A 24,431-nucleotide genomic window follows, 5' to 3' on the forward strand; every position below is an offset into this window, starting at 1 on the left:
TATAGTTGGGGTGTGGTTTTTAAAGGAGCCAAAGGGTACTTTTTTGTATTTGTTAAATCCTTTTATTTATTTATTTTTGTGTGTTTCTCTGTTTTAAAAAGATAAAAAAACCAAATAGAGGAGGGAGCCAGCCGGCCAGGCAGGCCCAAGCTTCCTAGGCCCAACCCTAGCAAGAGGAGCTCCTCTCCCTGCCTCTGCCCGAGTCCCTCGTTCTCCCCCTGTGCGTCGTCTTCCTCCCCCCGATTGCCCTCTCCTCCCGATTCCTCGTCTCCCTCTCCTAGCCCTGCCGCTGCGCCCCACTGGCAGGAGCCCCTGCGCCGCTCCCTGCGCGCCGCCGTTGTGCCCTCGGCCCCGCGCCAGCAGCCCTGCGTCGCTGGACTCCTGCTTCCCCCGAGCGCTAGCTCCGGCCACGCTTGCCGGTACTCCACCCCGCCGTTGCTCGCCCCGTCGCCGCTCCTTCCTCGCCTCGCCGCCCTGACCGTGCCATGGCCTCGCCCCTCCTCCTTAGGCGCGAACCCCTGCCAGTGCCCGTGCTGCAAGCCCCGCCGCCTCCCTGCTCGAGCCTTCCGTCCTCGCCTCCTTGTCCCCGTGCTCGCCCTGCTGCCGCCTCGCCGCCGTTCGCCCTCGCTCCCGCCGGACGCCTCCCCGAGCCGCCCCGCGCTCCCTGTCGAGCTGCCCCTCCAGGGCCCGGCCTCCCCCTTCGGTTGCCGCCGCCGAGCCGCTGAGGCCCTCTGCGTGATGTCGTCCTGCCGTGCTCGCTGGTGCGCCCCCCGCACTGGCCTTGCCGATGTGCCTGCTTGCCTAGTTGTGTTGTTGATGTGCCGCTGGTGCATGAACTTGTTCCTGCTGCCTCTAGGTAGCTAGTTGTTGGTGATTGTTGTTGCTGTCGAGCTATCTTGCGTGCCTTGCTGCTGCCATGCGAGCTGCTGCTTAGTTGCTGCTGTTTGCTGTTGCTTTGCATTGTTGCTAGTAGATGCATGTAGCTGCTGCTTGCTAGTTGATTGCTGCTGTAGTAGCTTAGTGCGTTGCAGGCCGATGCTTAGTTGTTGTTGCTCTTGCTAAATGTAGCTAGCTGCTATAGCTAGTAATTGTTAGTTTCTTTTGCTGTTAGATGCTAGGCTAGGTTGCTCTGCTGCTTGCTGGCTTTGCTGTAGATGACAGTTAGATGTAGATGCTAGGCCAGGTTTCTAGTTGCTTGTGGTTTTCCTGCTTTCGCTAGCCGTGTTGTTGCCGCTTGTCGTCGCCGCGTAGACCATCCCCGCCGCTGTGGAGTCGACAAGTTCACGAGTACCACGACGTCCTTGACGACCCCGGCCATCTCCGAAACGTGTTCGACTTCCGATGCCGAAGACCGTGTACCGACGCCGAGCGAACGACTACCGTCGACGAGACGATGACCATGACTTCCACGACGACCTATGTACGCCTACGTCTGCTACGAACCAAACCGCTCCGATTTCCACGGTTCGAAGGTATACCGATGAGACGTTGTGGTGACCGTGTGCATGTGATGTATGAGATGTAACCGCATGTTTGCGCCTATAGTTGTTGTCCGTTGCATGTGTTCTTCTTTTGTTGTGCCCCCGACACATGGGAACCCGGTAGCGGGATCACCCCATCTTTATTTAACGTTCCCGCACACGCTTCCTATACGTTGGCACGATATATCGACGAGTTATCAGGATAGGAACGTTGTCGTGGCATCGTTTCCATTTTGCGGCCATGGTTCCCTCTCGCTTGTCGTGGCGACACATGCTTCTTTTCTCTTCTTGCCCATATTGTAACTTGCATGCATGACGCATTCATGGCATGATATATTGTGTTGCATGCCTCTTGTGCCATAGCTTCGTTCTATGTTTCGCGTGTTACCCGACTAGGATGACATGTAGGATCACCGCTTCACCCCTTGCCATGTTAACCACATTTAATATTGCCGTGTAAATAATCAGGAATGAATTAAATAGTTAACCGTGGAGTTTCGTCGATATGCAACTCGTTGCATATCAAGCTTCATTTAATGTGTAGTGTTTGCGTGAGGTGAATTGCCATGCCATGCCTTGCATGTTGAACTGATCATGCATCATAGTAGGGTATGCATCATGTTGTGCATCATGTGGTGAATATCTGTGTTGATGTTTGTTTCCGGTTTGCTCCGTCTCGATAGAGTTCCGCAAGTGTGTCGGAATGTGATGACCCGTTCGACTACGTTGGTTCGCCGACTTCACGGAGTTGTTCTTCTTCCAAGCGGGATCTCAAGCAAGATGACCATTTCCCAGATACAATTACTAGCATTGCCATGCTAATTTTATCGCTTCTACCGCTTATGTCTCGTTGCCTACCACGTGTTAAATATCAGCCTCTCAACCATGCCATGATTACCTTCAACCTGTTCAACCTAGCAAACCACTGATTGGCTATGATACTGCTTGCTTAACCCTGTTTTTAGCGTTGCTAGTTGCAGGTGTAGTTGTTTCCATGTGATAACATGGGTTCCTTGTCTTATCACCATATTAATTGCTATTTAAATTAATGCACCTATATACTTGGTAAAAGGTGGAAGGCTCGGCCTTTCTAGCCTGGTGTTTTGTTCCACCTTTGCCCCCTTAGTTTCCGGCTACCGGTGTTATGTTCCATAAATGAGCGCTCCTAACACGATCGGGGTTGTTATGGGAACCCCCTTGATAATTCGTTTAAGATTAAAGCTGGTCTGTCAAGGCCCAACTTTGGTACTACATTTGCCTAATAACTAATGAACTGCATAGGGAGTAATTAACCCAAGGAAATTTAATCAACCCCCGGGCCAGTGCTCCTCATGAGTGTTGGTCCAAAACAGAGCAGCTTATTAATGCTACCCGGGGCAACTCGGCGTTTGGCGTGGTAACCATCGCTCATCCGTCGTGTCCTGAGAACGAGATACGCGGCTCCTATCGGGATCGTCGACACGTCGGGCGGCCTTGCTGGATTAGTTCTACCTTTGACGGAATATCTTGTGCATCGGGATTCCGGTGATGCTTTGGGTAACCTGAGAGTTGAGGTTTTCCACTAGGGAATCCGACGAGATAGCGAGCTTCGTGATTAAGGATTTCTATGCGGCTTGTGGTAATTTGTGATGGACTAGTTGGAGCACCCCTGTAGGGTTAAATATTTTCGGAAAGCCGTGCCCGCGGTTATGTGGCAACGTGGAAACTTTGTTTAACACTGGTTCTAGATAACTTGAAGTTAACTTAATTAAATATGCCAACTGAGTGCGTAACCGTGACTGTCTCTTTCGTGAGTTCCTTCTCCGATCGAGGACACGGTGGGGTTATGTCTGACATAGGTAGGTGTTCAGGATCATTCATTTGATCATCAGTAGTTCACGTCTGTTATGCGTAGATCTTCCCCCTCTTTATTCTTTTACTCGTAAGTTAGCCACCTCATATATGCTTAGCCGCTGCTGCAACCTCACCACTTAACCTTACCTCACCCATTAAGCTTTGCTAGTCTTGATACCTTTGGAAATGAGATTGCTGAGTCCCTTGTGGCTCACAGATTACTACAACACCAGTTGCAGGTACAGGTAAAGTTTACTTGACGCGAGCGCGTTGATTGTTCATTTGGAGTTGCTTCTTCTTCTTCTTCATCGATCTAGGATGGGTTCCAGGCCGGCAGCCTGGGATAGCAAGGATGGATGTTATTCTTCTTTTCTCATTTGTTTTCGTCCGTAGTCGGACCCTGCTCTTACTCTTGATGATCATGTAATTTACTGACGTCACTCTGATGTAGCTTGTGGCGAGTGTAAGCCAATTCTATATATATATATCTCTTCTTTTCAGTACATGTACTTGTAACGATATCCATTCTTTCGACACGACGAGATGCGCTTCTATCCCTAATGAGGCCCTCGTGCCAAATTGAGGATAGGGTCACATCTTGGGCGTGACATGATCACGACACTTTTGTCGAGAAACTTCACGAAGATGTAATCGTTCAGCGACGACATCAAGAAAGGGAAATGATGAAGCAAGAGGTTGTCGGAATCACAGATAAGGCTGCTAGCTTAGAATTGAGATTGCCATTTAAGACAACCAACATGGTGTTCAAAGATTGATGTAAGCTTAACAGCTTAGAATGACATGATTGAGTACAAACTCGTAAACAAGGAAGATTGCTAAAAGTTGTGGAATCGCAATGCATACTCGATTCAGTTATCGATGTACTCGCGTGTCCAACAACTCAAACACGAGGCAACTGGAATTAAGGAAAATATCATAGTTGATGAGGAGCTCACAAGAAGTTTCATAGCTCCGCGATATCCTCGAGCTACAAGGAATAGTACTCGGAGGTAGATCAACTTTAAGGTTTGGACCGGTGTGTTGATCTGAAGAAGACAAGTACTTTAACTCGTTTGAGAATGAAATCAAGGTAGGACAACATGGTCGGAACCATGATTGCAAAGCACAAGATCACCGATACCAGATTTAAACCACAGAATGAATGATTATTGATATGAGAAGTTTCTATGATAGGATCAACGTCATTTCCATGGGCATGAACACAAAGTTCAAGGTCGACTCCCACTTCATCAATGCATCACCTCCCATTTACTCCTCACGTCTGATCAGGTTGTAGCTTTGAAAGAATATCCGACAAAACACCAGAAGAGCAAGACTCGTGAAAACTCTTCGAGTCATATTGATTTAGGAAGGCATATGTTCAACCCGTCGCGGCATCTTAGGACATATACCATACACTTCAAGAGTAAATAACACATGCTTGACAACAGCGCATGGCCGACAAAAGTATAGGATAGAATTTATCAGAGGGAGAAGACACAATTTACCAATGGCATTATGTATCAAGGGAACAATATCACAAGAATTTTTTGAATGTAAAGGATGGCGTCGGATAATAACCCGGCAATGGGTCTGGCAATCCACAAAGGACCTCATGTGAGTGGCGGTACTCAATCAGAGGGAGATAGGATGCAATGCATCAGGTTATAGAACATCTGAAAAATATTGATACTTCATTACCAAAGGAATTAGGATTTCCAGCTTGGTGTATCATAATCAGATGCTCCGATCAAATACAAGTAAGCTAAATGGATTTAGATGGACAACCACCATAGTTGATTTGTCAAGAAAACAGCTCTGTCTGGAAGGACGTGTGAGCCGGATGATAATTTATGAATATCAACAGATGATTGTGCGTATTCACACAAAGGTAGAATCGATAAGATCCGAGGAAATTCACAAAGAAATTTAATGAATGTGGCTAGACATATGGATTTAACCATAACACAAGCAGGTGAAAAAGGTCAAAAGCCATAGGTTACTGGGGATTCCGAAAGATCGAATAGTAATTCAAAGAACTTTTGAAACCCATGACAACTAACGACAGACGAATCCTCGATAAGATAATTCGTTGCATCTCGTAAAAACAAGAGCATTTTGAAAGAAAATATGAATGACATTTGTATACAGTCATCCACAAGGGTTGTCGGAGGAAGGGAACTCGCAAGAGCGATGGGCCCAAGTTCTCGAGAGAAACATCAGAGAGTACTATTGAAGTCTTCTAACGGATTAAGCCATCGTCTGGAATTACAGGGCTCTCTGGGAGGAAGTATTTACGAGAACCTAGAGTTAGAGTTAGTAAAATCTTTAACCCGAAAGAGAAGAGAGGATAGAACCTAGAGTATAGGAACGGAGTAAAAGATACTAATACCACCCAATTAAGATGTGGGCCCGTAAGCCACAGCATCAGTGTTAGTAAAGTTTTTCAAACACTAGACTCAACTTCGGTCAAGGAGTTGGAAAGGGGGCTACCTACAGGCAGTCGGCTCTGATACCAACTTGTGACGCCCTCGGTTTAATCGTACGCTAATCATACACGCAAATGCATACAATCAAACCCAAGGACTCACGGGAAGATATCACAACACAACTCTAGACACAAACAAAACAATACAAGCTTCATATTACAAGCCAGGGGCCTCGAGGGCTAGAATACAGAAGCTCGATAAGCACACGAGTCAGCAGAAGCAACAATATGTGAGTACAGACATAACAGGGGGTGCCTTAGAGAAGGCTAGCACAAAAGAAAACACGATCGAATGAGGTGAGGCCTCGTGCCTGGGAACCTCCTAACTACTCCTATCTTCGGCGGCCTCCACAAAGATGACACCATCGGGGCGGCAGGCGTCGGCAGGAAACTCCACTCCTGGGCTCCATCATCTGGTCGCAGCAACGGATCAAGGGGGCAAAGGGGGAGCAAAGCAACGGTGAATACTCATCCAAAGTACTCGCAAGTCTTACATCAGAACTATTCTAAGTATGCATCAGTATCAAAGAAGGGGGTGTTTATATGTGGACTGACTGCAGCAATGCACGAAAAATAGAGAGAAAAGTCCTAGTCCTATCGAAGACTAGCATCTTCAGGGTCTTGTAGCAATAGACGAGAGTAGAACAGGTGTAACACAATTAATAGTCACATTGTTGCAGCAATATTAAAGTGAGGTCACGTCCAGAGATCCTCCCTCGACTCCCTGGGAGGAAGCGATCCCGGGACAACTAAAATCCAGTTAAGTCACATTTGTAGTTGTCTAAGATCAGGGCACAACTCCAAGTCGTCCTGTAACCGTGGACACGGCTATTCGAATAGTTAATTTTCATCCCTGCAGGGGTGCACCACATGTCCCGTCACGCTCGATAACACTCTGGCCAGACACACTTTTCTGGGTCATGCCCGGCCTCGGAACATCGACACGTCGCAGCCCCACCTAAGACTCAACACAGAGGCCAGCCCGCCGGTCTAAATCCTAAGCATAAAGGGTTCATGGGCCCAGTTCCCCTTCGCGCTCCTGCATGATGTGTGGGCGGCCGACGTCAGTCCTAGAATCCCTTAATCACAAGCGCGATGCATCTCGGGACCACTCGGGCGCGCGCCGCTAAGTTGCTGACATCTGAAAAAGTTTTGGCTGATACCGCGATGCCGAGTACCCATAATTCTTCCCGCGTAGCCGGTTAGTGCGAAAAGGTCTCCAACCAACCCAGATCAAATACCCAAATCCATTAACATTTTAATTAGGCCATCAACACAATCACGCGGGAATCCACCCGTCTTAACAATTAATCACCAATGATCCTAGTAACATGGTCGAGTAACTGTGTGGTTGTAACATCGAGGGGAATCCGAGGTATCACCCTCGTTGGATTCCGAACGACGTATGCGTCAAGGTGGGCTTAGAGGAATCACCCTCGGCGGTCCCACACTTGAGGGGTTGCATGACAGAGGCATCGTCGGGAATGGTGAAAGAGGAATCACCCTCGATAACCACGACCGACTAGCTATACTACAGAGATATCATCAAGAGTACTTAGCGAGGTGCCACCCTCGGTACCCGATAGTATGTCTGTAGCGTTGTACAACTAAGGGGGTGTATGTGCTGTGTCGGGTCTGGCTCGTCGATCAGGGATCGAGATTTGAAAGCGAAGCGGGGCAACTGGACTACGGGGTTAGAGGGGATGACTGCTCCACCTATACTAAGCAGATTAAAGGTACAGTACTGAAAGTAGAAGTTCAACAAAAACAGGCAATGCATCAGATATAGGAGCTAACTACAACAGTAGCAAAATATTAATGCAAGCAGTAGGAAGAAAGACATAGGCGATATAATAATGATCAAGGGGGTTTGCTTGCCTTGCTGCTCTGCGACAAGACGCTGGTCGGCAGGGTCGTAGATGTACCCGACAGCAGCGTGAGTCTCGGGGTCTACCGGTAAGAAGAGGGGGGAGAAATAATAAATAATAGCTACGGTGCAACACAAAGCATGACATGGCAAGATGCAGGCTAGACATGAGCTAACGCAGCAACATCCATCATAGACGGGTCGGAAGAACATCTCACGATATTTTCCGGGTATCGGGCTACTATCGGTCATACTGGAAACGATGGAAATGTTCCATGTTTGCTATGCTAGAGACACGTGATAGACGAATGGACCGTGTATCGAGGTTCGTCTCGTTCTGGTGATCATCTTTCATGTTGAAAATATTTTGATCTGACTTACGAATTATTTTATATTAATTTTTAAAGTTTTATTAATTATTTAGGAATTAAAAACAGATTTAAATAAATTGATTAAAAGCAATTATGACATCAGCATGATGTCATGCTGACATCAGCAACTGACTGGTCAACTGACCAGTGGGTCCCATGCGTCTTAGACACAATTTATTAACTAAGTTTAAATATTAATAAATCATATTAATTTAGTGGGGGACCCACCTGTCATACCTTATTAGGTTAATTATTTATCCTAATTAATAGATTAACTTATATATATCTATTTAAGTAATTAACTAATTAATTAATATAACTAATTTTTCACTTTCTTTATTATTATTATTCTTAGGGACATGGGCCCCGCATGTCATTGAGACAGCGAGTACCATAATCACTAAACACACACACATCCATAACACCAGATTCATACATAGCACATATTCACATATTTCACATACATACACACCATTTCATACATACATACATACATACAATTATTTGCATACATACATTCATTTCGTTTATTACTTTTTTTTGTTCTAAATCAACACAGGGGCTAATCCCCCTCTCCTGACCAATAGGAGGAAAACACGGCTCACGGACGAGGAGGCCGACGGCAGCGCGTGGAAACGGGGCCAGATGGGAGACGAAGGAAGGGGGGCCTCACCCTCCGTGTAGAGGAGGCAGCGGGCGCGGGAAGGTTCCGGCATGGTGGAGCGATTGGTGATGGGGAGGCGCCGAGGTGGCCGGCGGCACGGTGAAGGGGGGGCCGATGGCGAAGGCGCCCGAAGGGCGCCGGCGTGGAGGCTCGACGGTGGGGCGGAGAGGGGCCGGCGCTGGATCGCGGAGGAGCTTCAGTCCAGGGAGGCCGTGGGGCAAGGGAGCCGGCCTCCCGGAGAAGGGACCGAAGGGCCGGCCGGAGCTGGAGGCAGGGACGTGGGGAAGCCTAGCGAGGGAGAGAGAGCAGGGGCTCGCGGGGGGGCGCGGTGGCCAGGGGTGAGGTGAGGGGCGAGCCGGCGTGGTTGGGGGAGGGTTTGAACTGGGCGAGGTGGGGGTTGGCCTCGGCTCGGTCTCCAGAGGGAGATCGAGAGAGGAGGGAGGCGCAGGGGGGCGCTCGAGGGGAGAGGGGCCTCGTGGGGAGGGTTGTCGGTGGGAGATGGGGAGCGGTGGGGAAAGGGGTGTGGTAGGTGGGGTGCTTTCGGTAGGTGGGGCTCTGGCGACGTGGGGTGGTGGGAGCGACGAGGGGGAGAAGGTGGCGGCGGCAGGTGGGACTGGCGCGGGACGCTTAGGGTTTGGGAGTTGGGAGCGCCGGTTGGGGGGCCTGGCCGGCTGGGCCAACTTGGCCGAGTTGGGCCAGGGGCTTTTCTGTTTTGTTTTTTTGTTTTTTGTTTTTAATATTCTTTTATTTGTTTTAAAACTAGAGTATTTTGATTTAAGAAATATATAATTTGCATAATTATTTACGATGCATTAATAGACACTGCTCCAAAAAGTTTGTTAATTATTTGGATTAGTTTGAATTCTCATAATTTAGAATAGGCAATTTAAAAAAATGTTTTGGCCTCTATTATAATTACTTTATGGCACTTAAATATATCAAATGATGTTGTTTGCTAGATAACAATTACTTTGTGAATACTTGTGACCCAACCAAGATTTTAGTTTTTTTTCTCTGTTTAGAGAAATAATTTACTTTACTTTATCTTTAATTTTAAAATGGCTTTGATTTTTATCAAGTGAAAGTTTAGCTTAGTTAAACTTGAGGACGTGGCACTATTAGCGAGTGATTACTATAGTCTAACTACATTTATTACTGTTGCTTAATCGGGGATGTCACACCATGTGAGCATCTGGGTAATTCATGGGGACTTTCCTACAGACCCGCCTTTGAGGTCATTCCAAGGAAATACTCGAGTCATAAAATATGGAAATTACGTCACCCTCTTCAGCATCACTTTCCACGTCATCTCCCTGGAAGTTAAGTAAAAGGTTAGAACAAATATATGATGCAACAAGGGGACGGTCCAGGTATTTACCTCAGACACATCATCAATGTGTGGTGACTCGCCTACGACGGATGACTCCCCGCACCCAATTTGCCTTTCTTCTTCTTGACGAGGGTCTTCACCCTTTTTACGGGCGGTTTGACAATTCTATGTTTCCAGAAGGGTGTATTTTTCTGCAAGAAGGGGAGGTTAGTTCTACCAAGTAGCAAAACAAGGTATCAAATAAAACAGATGAGAGGTAAATTTATTTACCTCAGCAGCAGGATTGGCAACCCAGAATGGTTTCAGACCAATTTTGGAACAAGCCTCTTTGGGTTCACCACATAGCTTCTTCACAAGACTGTTGATTTCTTTAGAGTCAAGCATGACATTCGTGAAATGCTAAGCATTGTTCATATTACCATCATAATGACACATCAGACCCTCACGGCAGCTCAGAGGCATGATACGCCATTCAACCCAGCATCGAATCAAGTCGACTCCAGTCAAACCGTTGGCGTTCAAAGCCCTCGGCAGGGGCCAAATAGATTTGTGGGCGGCCTGTTCTTCTTGAGTCAGAAGCTCAAGGAGTTCAAAGTACATTGGAAAACGATCTTCTTTGTAACCTGGTAGGGGATTTTCGTGATCTGGAGCAGTTTTTTTGCAGTAGAACCAGGTTTTCCCCCAACCTTTGGGATGGCTGGGTAAGGCGGCAGCGGGGAAGCCGGTTTCACACCGACTCTGGATAGTGACTCTGCCAAGCTCTATGCTAGGGCCATCAGCCCGTTACGTTTGGCGGTTTAAATAGAAAAACTCCCTACACTGGGAAATGGTGCGTTCTATTTCTAAGTATGCTTCGCAAAAAAAACTGGAACTAGCACTTGAATTAGGACCTAAATCTTGGGGGTGGAGATTGAAAAGGTTGAGGGCATCTCGAAAGAATTTTGAGTCAGGAGGAGAGAAGCATCGCTCTAAATGGTCTACAAAGACTACTACTTCCCCTTCGGCGGGTTGAGGTCGTACTTCTCTGGCAAGAGCTCTCCATTCAATCACCACTTTGGGGGGCAAGGTTCACATTGACACAAAACGTTGCAAGGCGGCTTCGTCAATATCGAAAGGTAACCAGTCACATTTTGATGGCTTTGACATAATGTCCAAAGCCGAAAAGAGGCCAACTGCATGGATACAAATGGCGGGTTATTCTAATGACTAGCACGAAGGGACATCATAATATTTTAAGTCACCTAAGAATAAGAGGGCGCATGATGATGGTGAGTCACAAAAAGACTAAGCCGGCTTCATAATAAGCCGCTACTAGGTCATGAAGGACCACGAAGATTGAATTATGCCAAGTGTTGGAAGAACAGTTTTTTGTTAAAACTACAGAGCAGGATGGATCTACCAGTAGTGCAGAAAAGAAAAATTAATGGCTGAACTAAACGGCAAAGAACGGAGGTGACAACAACTAAATGGCGACGAGTTTTCTTACAAAGATATCAGTAAGGCTTATGCGAGATTCATCTCGCATCCGTTTCGCTGCCTATTAAGGGTGCAGAGACTCGCGTTGCTAATGGTGGTGCAACGAACCCTAGAAGAACTCCAGTGAACTACAGTACACGACCTGAGTAGATCTATTACAAAGGGATGAAGGCATACCTAACAGCGTCAACCGGCGGAGGAAAAAGACCGTGGCTTGGCGCACGAGGTGAAACGGAGGCGGGATCCGTGCTTCAGAGAAGTTCCCTGGAAGAGATGCACTGGCGGCGCGTCGAGGTCTGAAAGGCTCGAGGAGGAGGAAGACGAGCTAGGGTAAAAAGTGAAAAAGATTCCCTGTCGGTATTTAAAGACCGTGGGGGAATGGAAACGGCACGCGCGGGAAACTAGGAGGCGTTGTAAATCCGGAATTGATGGCGCCTCGATTTTCTGGCTGGACAGATAAGATCGAAAGGAGCCGTTGGGTGTCGTCATAAAGATTCCTGGAATTTCGGAGTAAGTGACGTCATTAACCCACGTGGCGGAAAATCATAGAAAATCCGCAAGCTGGCAATTTTTCCATTGAGAATAGGATGACGCTTCAATTGAGCCGCCAAAGATTAAAATAAAGTCTATTGACATGAATAAATTCAAGTCAATCTGGGGCCTAATGTTGGGGATGTTATCCCGTTATAAGACCCGCCTATGAGGCCGGGTCAGGATAATGGCGGCTCTACCTCCATGAACAAGATGGGTCATTATCTGAGAAGCGGAAGTCGCCAACGTACGCTGTGAAGAGATGGTTGGCCCAAGACTCAAAGAAGGCGACTTACAGTCTGCATAACGAAAGAGTCACATGAAGTTTCCTTGTGTGAGGGACAAGGTGAGTTAGAGGTAGACCAGCTCACGTGTTGTAATGAGAGTTGGACTCTTGTAAACCCAGAGCCTCGACCTATATATAAAGGAAAGTCTCTAGGGTTGATAGGGTTAAGTTAACATCAATTGAGAGCTAGGTCACGTGAATCCGCACCCTTGTAATCGATTCCCACAGCAATATACACATAGAAGGACGTAGGCTTTTACCTCGATCTGAGGGGCCGAACCTGGGTAAACTCGTCTCTCGTTTCCCGATCAACCCCTTTGAGTCGCCACATAGCTGTGATGGCCTCATCACTAAGTCCTTTCACGAGGACATCTGTCGTGACAAAACCACGAGACCTCCCATTTACTCCTCGCCTTTTATAAGGTTGTAGTTTAGAAATATTATTTGGCAAAACACCAGAAGAGTAAGTCTCGTGAAAACTCTTGGGATCACACAAATTTAGGAAGGCATGGGTTCAACCCATCGGGGCATCGTAGGAACATATACCACAAACTTCAAGAGTAATTAACACATGCTTGACAACACAGCATGGCTGGCAAAAGCATACGATACAACTTATTAGAGGGAGAAGACACAGTTTACCAATGGCATCATGTATGAGGGGAAGAATATCACAAGAATTTTTGAATGTACAGGATGCCATCAGATAATACCCCAACAATGGATCTGGCGGCCCACAAAGGACCTGATGTGAGTATCGGTACTCAAACAGATGAAGATATAATGCAAGGCATCGGATTATAGAACATATGAATAATATTGATACTTGAATAACAAAGGAATTATGATTTCCACATTGGTGTATCAGAATCAGATGCTCCGATCAAATACAAGTAAGTTGAATGGACTTAGATGGACAATCAATCAAGGTTGATTTGCCAAGAACCACCTCCTGTTTGGAAAGACGTCTGAGTCGGATACACAATTTATGAGGATCAACTTATGATTGTGTGCATTCACACATAGGTTGAATCAATAAGATCAAAGGACAAGCACAAAAGATTTTAATGAATGTTGCTAGACATATGGAATTAACCATAACACAAGTACGTGAGAAAGGTCAGGCGCAATAGGCTACTATGGATTTCGAAAGATAAAAAAAAGTGTTTTGAAATTTTTTGTGAAAGACATGATCAACTGAGGATGAACGAATCCCTGGTAAGATAATTCGATGTACATTGTAATAACAAGAGCAACTGGAAAGAAAGTATGATCGACATGTGTATGTAGTCATCCATAGGGGTTGATGGAGGAAGGGATATCACAAAAGCTATGAGAACAAATTCTTGGGAGAACATTAGAGAGTATCTTCGGAGTCTTCAGACGAATCAAGCCATTGTATGGAATGAGGGGCCCTCCGGAGGAATTAGTTACGAGATCCCAAGTTAGAGTTAGCAAAATCTTTAACCCGGAAGAGAAGAGAGATCAGAACCTAGAGTATGGAAAAGGAGTAAAAGATACTAATACCACCGGATTGAGATGTGGGCTCGTAAGCCACACAACAATGTCAGTAAAAGTTTTTCAAGTACTAGACTCAACTTTGGCCAATGAGTTGGAAAGGGGGCTACCTACAAACAGTCTGCTCTGATACCAACTTGTGACACCCCCGATTTTGATCGTACACTAATCATACATGCAATGCGTACGACCAAGATAAGGGACTCACGGAAAGATATCACAACACAACTCTAGACACAAATAAAGTCATACAAGCTTCATATTACAAGCCAGGGGCCTTGAGGGCTCGAATACATAAGCTCAAGAACACAAAAGTCGATGGAAACAAAAATATCTAAGTACAGACATAGAAACAAGTTATTGCCTTAGAGAAGGCTAGCACAAAAGATACATAGATTGAAAGAGGCGAGGCCTCCTGCCTAGGAGCCTCCTGAACTACTCCTGGTCGTCAGCTGCCTCCACGTAGTAGTAGGCACTGTCGGGGTAGTAGTCGTGGGCGGCGGGATACGCCATCTCCTGGCTCCTTCATCTGTTCGTGACAATCGTATCAAGGGGAAAAGGGGGAGCAAAGCAACGGTGAGTACTCATCCAAAGTACTTGTAAGACTAACATCAGAACTATGCTAAGTATGCATCAGTATCAAGGGAATGGGGTTATATCTGGACTGACTACAGCAATGCGAGAATAGAGAGAAGGGACTAGTCCTATCGAAGACTAGAATCTTCAGTGTCTTGCACCATTAAAAGAGAGTAGAGCAATAACACATATATAATCATATTGTTGTGGCAGATTTAATTAAGTCACGCCCCGAAATTCTTCCTCACGAGCCAACCATTCCAATTAAGTAGCAGTTCTAGTTGTAATAGATCGAGATACAATTCCAAGTCGTTGTGTAACCGTGGACACGGCTATTCGAATAGTTAATTTTCATCCTTGCACGGGTGCACCAAATTACCCAACTCACTTGATAAACTCTGGTTGGACAGACTTTCCTCGATCATGCCCGGCCTCGGAACATCAACACATTGCGGCCCTACCGAGGCTCAACAGAGAGGCCAGCCCGTCGGTCTACATCCTAAGCACGTAGGGGTCATGGGCCCATCACCCTTTGCACTCCTGCATGATGTGTGGGTGGTCGACGTCAGTCCTGGCACCTCTTATACAAGAACAATGCTTATGCAGATCACTCAGGCACACACCGCTTCATTGCTGACGTCTCAAGAGCTTCGGTTGATACTACGACGTTGAGTACCCATAACTTCTCCCACGTGAATGTTAGTGCGAAAAGGACAAGGATAAACTCAGATCAAATACCCAAATCCCGTTAGTAATTTAATTAACACTATGGCGACAATCAGCAATCCACGATATGTGGTCCCATCACCTTGTCTCGAGGACGTGTGGCAAGGGCCAAGCATGCCCGACCACGCCTCATCACATCCACGCGGGAATCCACCCACAACACTGTTGGGTAACGTAGCAAAAATTCAAAATTTTCCTACACCATATTTAGATCTTCCTATGGAGAGACCAGCAACGAGAGAGGGGTGAGAGCATCTTCATACCTTTGAAGATCACTAAGCGGAAGCGTTTCTAGAACGCGGTTAATGGAGTCGTACTCGCTGCGATTCAGATCGCGGTGTGATTCCGATCTAGTGCCGAACCACGGCACCTCCGCGTTCAACACACGTGCAGCCCGGTGACGTCTCCCACACCTTGATCCAGCAAGGAGGAGGGAGAAGTTGGGGAAGAGCTACGGCAGCATGACGGCGTGGTGACGATGGAGCGAAGAGGTCTCCCCGCAGGACTTCGCCAACACCGTGGGAGACGAGGAAGAAGAGAAGCAGGGCTGCGCCGAGAGAGAGATCAAATTGCGTGTCTCCAATGGCCAAAAACCCCACTATATATAGGGGGAAGGGGAGGGTGGTGCCCCCCTTAGGCTTCCCACCCCTAAGGGGTGTTGCAGCCCTAGATGGGAGGCCACGGCGGCGGCCAGGAGGGGAGGAGGGGTGGCGCACCCCCTGGTGGGCCTAAGGCCCACCTGACTTAGGGTTCCCCCCCTTCCCTCTCTTGGCGCCTTGGTCTGGGTGTGGGGAGCGCACCAACCCACCCAGGGGTTGGTTCCCTCTCACACTTGGCCCATGTAGCCTTCCGGGGCTGGTGGCCCCTCCAGGTGGGCCTCCGGAACCCCTCCGGTGGTCCCAGCACATTGTCGGTGGTGCCCGAAACATTTTCCGCGTCCAAACTCATCCATCCTATATATCAATCTTTACCTCCAGACCATTCCAGAGCTCCTCATGATGTCCGGGATCTCATCCGGGACTCCGAACAACCTTCGATAACCTCGTATAACAATTCCCTATAATCCTAGCGTCATTGAACCTTAAGTGTGTAGACCCTACGGGTTCGGGAGGCATGCAGACATGACCGACACACCTCTCCGGCCAATAACCATCAGCGGGGTCTGGATACCCATGGTGGCTCCCACATGTTCCATGATGATCTCATTGGATGAACCACGATGTCAAGGATTCAATCAATCTCTAATACAATTCCCTTTGTCTGTCGGTATAGAACTTGCCCGAGGTTCGATCGTCGGTATACCTATACCTTGTTTAATCTCGTTACCGGTAAGTCTCTTTACTCATTCCATAGCACGTCATCCCATGACTAACTCCTTAGTCACATTGAGCTCATTATGATGATGTTCTATCAAGTGGGCCCAGAGATACCTCTCTGTCACACGAAGTGACAAATCCGGATCTTGATTCGTGCCAACCCAACAGTTACTTTCGGAGATACCCGTAGTGCGCCTTTATAGTCACCCAGTTACGTTGTCACATTTGATACACCCAAAGAACTCCTACGGTGTCCGGGAATTGCACAATCTCACGGTCAAAGGAAAAGACACTTGACATTAGAAAAGCTTTAGCATACGAACAACACGATCTAGTTATATGCTTAGGATTGGGTCTTGTCCATCACATCATTCTCCTAATGTCCATGATCAGGAAACCATGATCATCTATCGATCAACGAGCTAGCCAACTAGAGGCTTGCTAGGGACACATTGTGATCTATTTATTCACACATGTATTACTGTTTCCTGTTAATACAATTATATTATGAACAATAGACGATTATCAAGAACAAGGAAATATGATAATAACCATTTTATTATTGCCTCTAGGGCATATTTCCAACAGTCTCCCACTTGCACTAGAGTCAATAATCTAGTTACATTGTGATGAATCGAACACCCATAGCATTGTGGTGTTGATCATGTTTTTCTCATGGAAGAGGTTTAGTCAACGGGTCTGCAATATTCAGATCCATGTGTACTTTACAAATATCTATGACTCCTCTCTGGACCTGATCCAGGATGGAGTTGTAGCGGCGTTGGATGTGCGTAGTCTTCCGGTGAAATCTGGGCTCCTTGGCTATGGCAATGGCTCAAGTGTTATCACGGAAGAGTGTCATTGGACCTGACGTGCTTGGAACCACTCCAAGGTTGGTGATGAACTCCATCCAGATCCCTTCATGAGCCGCTTCCGAAGCAGCTATGTACTCTGCTTCACATGTAGATGTTGCGACGACGTCTTGCTTGCTGCACCAGCTCACTGCCCCGCCATTCAAAACATACACGTATCCGGTTTGTGACTTAGAGTCATCCAGATCTGTGTCGAAGCTAGCATCGGCGTAACCCTTTACGACGAGCTCTTCGTCACCTCCATAAACGAGAAACATCTCCTTGGTCCTTTTCAGGTACTTGAGGATATTCTTGACCGTTGTCCAGTGTTCCATACCGGGATCACTTTGGTACCTCCCCACCAAACTTATGGCAAGGTTTATATCAGGTCTAGTACACAGCATGGCATACATTAGAGAGCCCACGGCTGAAGCGTAGGGGACAGTACTCATCTTCTCTCTATCTGCTGCCGTGGTCGGTGACTGAGTCTTACTCAATCTCTTACCTTGCAAAACTGGCAAGAACCCTTCTTCGAGTTTTCCATATTGAACTTCTTCAATATCTTGTCAAGGTATGTACTTTGTGAAAAACCTATGAGGCGTCTCGATCTATCTCTATAGATCTTGATGCCTAATATGTATGCAGCTTCTCCAAGGTCCTTCATTGAAAAACTCTTGTTCAAGTAGGCCTTTATGCTCTCCAATAACTCTATATTATTTCCCATCAATAATATGTCATCCACATATAGTATGAGAAAAGCTACAGAGCTCCCACTCACTTTCTTGTACAGACAGGCTTCTCCATAAACTTGTATGAACCCAAACGCCTTAATCACCTCATTAAAGTGAATGTTCCAACTCCAAGATGCTTGCACCAGCCCATAGATGGAGCGCTGGAGCTTGCATACCTTGTTAGCACTCTCAGGATCGACAAAACCTTCTGGTTGCATCATATACAACTCTTCCTTAAGAGACCCGTTAAGGAACGCTGTTTTGACGTTCATTTGCCAAATTTCATAATCATGAAAAGCGGCAACTACTAACATGATTCGGACTGACTTCAGCTTCGCTACGGGAGAGAAAGTCTCATTGTAGTCAACTCCTTGAATTTGTCAAAAACCCTTTGCGACAAGTTGAGCTTTATAAACGGTCACATTACCGTTTGCGTCAGTCTTCTTCTTGAAGATCCATTTATTTTCTATGGCTCGCCGATCATTGGGCAAGTCCACCAAAGTCCATACTTTGTTCTCATACATGGATCTTATCTCAGATTTCATGGCCTCAAGCCATTTGTTGGAATCTGGGCCCGCCATTGCTTCTTCATAATTCGAAGGTTCGCCGTTGTCTAACAACATGATTTCCATCACAGGGTTGTCGTACCACTCTCGTGCAGAACGTACCCTTGTGGACCTTCGTGGTTCAGTAGCAACTTGATCCGAAGCTTCATGATCATTATCATTAACTTCTTCTTCAGGTTGAGTAGGCGCCACAGGAACATTTTCCCGTGCAGCGCTACTCTCCGGTTCGAGAGGGGGTACAATTACCTCATCAAGTTCTACTTTCCTCCCACTTACCTCTTTCGAGAGAAACTCTTTCTCTAGAAAGGATCCGTCCTTGGCAACAAAGATTTTACCATCGGATCTAAGATAGAAGGTATACCCAATAGTTTCCTTAGGGTATCCTATGAATACGCATTTCTCCGCTTTGGGTTCAAGCTTCTCTGGTCGAAGTTCCTTCACATAAGCATCGCAGCCCCAAACTTTTAGAAACGACAGCTTAGTTTTCTTGCCAAACCATAATTCATACCGTGTCATCTCAACAGATTTAGAAGGTACCCTATTTAAAGTGAATGTTGTAGTTTCCAATGCGTATCCCCAAAATGATAGCGCTAAGTCGGTAAGAGACATCATAGATCATACCATATCTAATAAAGTGCGATTACGACGTTCAGACACTCCGTTACGTTGCGGTGTGCCAAGCGGCGTCAGTTGTGAAACAGTTCCACATTTCCTTAGGTGTGTGCCAAACTCGTGACTCAAATATTCTCGTCCACGATCATATCGTAGACACTTTATTTTCCTGTCACGTTGATTCTCAACCTCACTCTGAAATTCCTTGAACTTTTCAAATGTTTCAGATGTGTGCTTCATCAAGTAGATATACCCATACCTACTCAAATCATCGATGAGAGTGAGAACATAACGATAGCCACCGCGAGCCTCAACGTTCATTGGACCACACACATCAGTATGTATTATTTCCAATAAGTCGGTTGCTCTCTCCATTATTCCTGAGAATGGAGTCTTAGTCATCTTGCCCATGAGGCATGGTTCGCATGTGTCAAATGATTCAAAGTCAAGAGACTCTAACAGTCCATCACTATGGAGTTTCTTCATGTGCTTGATACCGATATGACCAAGGCGGTAGTGCCACAAGTATATGGGACTATCATTATCAACGTTACATATTTTGGTATTCACACTATGAATATGCGTAAAATCACGATCGAGATTCATCAAGAATAAACCATTCACCAGCGGGGCATGACCATAAAACATATCACTCATATAAATAGAACAACCATTATTCTCTGACTTAAATGAGTAGCCATCTCGCATTAAGCAAGACCCTGATACAATGTTCATGCTCAAAGCTGGAACTAAATAACAATTATTAAGGTTTAAAACTAATCCCGAAGGAAGATGTAGAGGCAGCGTGCCGACGGCGATCACATCGACCTTGGAGCCATTCCCGACGCGCATCATCACCTCGTCCTTAGCCAGCCTCCGTTTATTCCGCAGTTCCTGCTTTGAGTTTCAAATGTGAGCAACAGCACCGGTATCAAATACCCAGGAGCTACTACGAGCGCTGGTAAGGTACACATCAATAACATGTATATCACATATACCTTTGACGTTGCCGACCTTCTTATCCGCTAAGTACTTGGGGCAGTTCCGCTTCTAGTGACCTTTTCCCTTGCAATAGAAGCACTCAGTCTCAGGCTTGGGTCCATTCTTTTTCTTCTTCCTGTCATCTGGCTTACCGGGCGCGGCAACGGCTTTGCTATCTTTCTTAAAGTTCTTCTTACCCTTGCCTTTCTTGAAACTGGTGGTCTTATTGACCATCAACACTTGATGCTCTTTCTTGAGTTCTACTTCTGCAGATTTCAGCATCGAATACAACTCGGAAATGGTCTTCTCCATCCCTTGCATGTTGTAGTTCAGCACAAAACCCTTGTAGCTTGGTGGGAGAGACTGGAGGATTCTGTCAATTACAGCATCATCCGGAAGTTCGACTCCAAGCTGAGTCAGACGACCGTGCAACCTAGACATTCTAAGAATATGCTCACTAACAGAACTGTTCTCCTCCATCTTGCAGCTAAAGAACTTATCGGAGACTTCATATCTCTTGACCCGGGCATCAGCTTGATAAACTCGCTTCAGATCCTGGAACATCTCATATGCTCCGTGTTGCTCAAAACGTCTTTGGAGCCCGGGTGCTAAACTGTATAGCATGCCACACCTAACCAGAGAGTAGTCATCACTCCGTGCTTTCCAGATGTTCTGAACATCTTGGACTGCCGCGGGAACAGGGGGTCACCTAGCGGCACATCAAGGACATAAGCCTTCTTGGATGCAATGAGGATGAGCTTCAAGTTGCGGACCCAGTCCGCATAGTTGCTACCATCATCTTTTAGCTTGTTTTTCTCTAGGAACGCGTTGAAATTGAGGTTGACAGGTGCGTTGGCCATTGGATCTACAATATTTGTAAAGACAACTTTTAGACTAAGTTCATGATAATTAAGTTCATCAAATCAAATTAAGTATGAACTCCCACTTAAATCGACATCCCTCTAGTCATCTAAGTGATACATGATCCATGTCGACTAACCCGTGTCTGATCATCACGTGAGACGGACTAGTCGTCGATGGTGAGCAACTTCATGATGATCGTATTTAACCATACGACTCATGTTCGACCTTTCGGTCTCTCGTATTCGAGGTCATGTCTGTACATGCTAAACTCGTCGAGTCAACCTAAGTGTTTCGCGTGTGTAAATATGGCTTACACCCGTTGTATGTGAACGTTAGAATCTATCACACCCGATCATCACGTGGTGCTTCGAGACAATGATCCTTTGCAACGGTGCACACTTAGGGGAATACTTTCTCGAAATTTTACGAGGGATCATCTTATTATGCTACCGTCGTTCTAAGAAATAAGATGAAAAACATGATAAACATCACATGCAATCATATAGTGACATGATATGGCCATTATCATCTTTGCTCCTTCGATCTCCATCTTCGGGCATCGCATGATCATCATTGTCACCGGCGTGACACCATGATCTCCATCATCGTGTCTCCGTGAAGTCATCACGCCAACTACTACTACTACTACAGCTAACCGTTAGCAATGAAGTAAAAGTAGTAAACACATGGTGTTGCATCTCATACAATAAATTAAGACAACTCCTATGGCTCCTACCGGTTGTCATACTCATCACATGCAAGTCGTGAATCCTATTACAAGAACATGATCATCTCATACATCACACATGTAACATCACATCCTTTGGCCATATCACATCACATGTCAAACCCTGCAAAAACAAGTTAGACGTCCTCTAATTGTTGTTGCAAGTTTTACGTGGCTGATTTAGGTTTCTAGCAAGAACGCCTTCTTACCTACATGACGGCCACAACGATGATATGCCAAAGCTATTTACCCTTCATAAGGACCCTTTTCATCAAATCCAATCCGATAAAGTGGGAGAGACAGACACCCACTAGCCACCTTATGCACCTAGTGCATGTTAGCCGGTGGAACCTGTCTCACATAAGCGTACGTGTATGACGGTCCGGGCCGCTTCATCCCACAATACCGCCGAAAAAGAATAAGACTAGTAGAGGCAAGCAATTGACAAAATCAGCGCCCACAACCTTTTTGTTTTCTACTCGTGCAAAGAATCTACGCGTAGAAAACCTGGCTCGGATACCACTGTTGGGTAATGTAGCAAAAATTCAAAATTTTCCTACGCCATATTCAGATCTTCCTATGGAGAGACCAGCAATGAGAGAGGGGTGAGAGAATCTTCATACCTTTGAAGATCGCTAAGCGGAAGCGTTGCTAGAACGCGGTTGATGGGGTCGTACTCGCTGCGATTCAGATCGCGGTGTGATTCCGATCTAGTGTCGAACCACGGCACCTCCGCGTTCAACACACGTGCAGCCCGGAGACGTCTCCCGCACCTTGATCCAGCAAGGAGGAGGGAGAGGTTGGGGAAGAGCTCTGGCAGCACGACGGCGTGGTAACGATGGAGCGACGAGGTCTCCCGGCAGGGCTTCGCCAAGCACCGTGGGAGACGAGGAAGAAGAGAAGCAGGGCTGCGCCGAGAGAGAGATCAAATTGCGTGTCTCCAATGGCCAAAACCCCCACTATATATAGGGCGGATGGGAGGGTGGCGCCCCCCTTAGGGTTCCCACCCCTAAGGGGTGCGGCAGCCCTAGATGGGAGGCCAGGGCGGCGGCCAGGAGGGGAGGAGGGGGTGACGCACCCCCTGCTGGACCTAAGGCCCACCTGACCTAGGGTTCCCCCTACCCTCTCTTGGCGCCTTGGGCTGGGTGTGGGGGGCACACCAGCCCACCCAGGGGCTGGTTCCCTCTCACACTTGGCCCATGTAGCCTTCCGGGGCTGGTGGCCCCTCCCGGTGGGCATCCGAAACCGTTCCGGTGGTCCCAGCACGTTGTCGGTGGTGCCCGAAACATTTTCGACATCACACCCCATCCATCCTATATATCAATCTTTACCTCCGGACCATTCCGGAGCTCCTCGTGACGTCTGGGATCTCATACGGGACTCCGAACGACCTTTGGTAACCTCATATAACAATTCCCTATAACCCTAGCGTCATCGAACCTTAAGTGTGTAGACCCTATGGGTTCGGGAGGCATGCAGACATGACCGAGACACCTCTCCGACCAATAACCATCAGCAGGGTCTGAATACCCATGGTGGCTCCCACATGTTCCACGATGATCTCATCGGATGAACCACGATGTCAAGGATTCTATCAATCCCGTATACAATTCCCTTTGTTTGTCGGTATAGAACTTGCCCGAGATTCGATCGTCGGTATACCTATACCTTGTTCAATCTCGTTACCGGTAAGTCTCTTTACTCGTTCCGTAGCACATCATCCCGTGACTAACTCCTTAGTCACATTGAGCTCATTATGATGATGTTCTACCGAGTGGGCCCAGAGATACCTCTCTGTCACACGGAGTGACAAATCCCGATCTCGATTTGTGCCAACCCAATAGTTACTTTTGGAGATACCCGTAGTGCACCTTTATAGTCACCCAGTTACATTGTGACGTTTGATACACCCGAATCACTCCTACGGTGTCCGGGAGTTGCACAATCTCACGGTCGAAGGAAAAGACACTTGACATTACAAAAGCTTTAGCATACGAACAACACGATCTAGTGCTATGCTTAGGATTGGGTCTTGTCCATCACATCATTCTCCTAATGATGTGATCCCGTTATCAATGACATCCAATGTCCATGATCAGGAAACCATGATCATCTACTGATCAACGAGCTAGCCAACTAGAGGCTTGCTAGGGACACATTGTGATCTATTTATTCACACATGTATTATTGTTTCCTGTTAATACAATTATAGCATGGACAATAGACGATTATCATGAACAGGGAAATATGGTAATAACCATTATATTATTGCCTCTAGGGCATATTTCCAACAAACACACCTTTCACCATGTTCCCAGTAGTAAGGTCAAGTAACTATGTGGCTGTAACATGAGAGGGATCCGAGGTATCATCCTCGATGGATTCCAAACAATGTAACCGTCAAGGTGACCACAGAGGAGTCATCCTCAATGATCCACGCTTGAGGGGTTGCACGACAGAGTCGTTATCAGAGGTGGTGAAGGAGGAATCACCCTTCATAAACCACCATCGATTAACTACACTACAGATCTAACATCAGGAGTACGTAATGAGGTGTCACCCTCAGTACTCGATAATATATCTACAGCGTCGTACAACAAGGGGGTGTGAGTTATGTGACGGGTCTTGGCTCATCG

The sequence above is a fragment of the Hordeum vulgare genome, chromosome 4H (genome assembly GCF_904849725.1).
Source record: "Hordeum vulgare subsp. vulgare chromosome 4H, MorexV3_pseudomolecules_assembly, whole genome shotgun sequence".
NCBI classification, from domain to species: Eukaryota; Viridiplantae; Streptophyta; class Magnoliopsida; order Poales; family Poaceae; genus Hordeum; species Hordeum vulgare.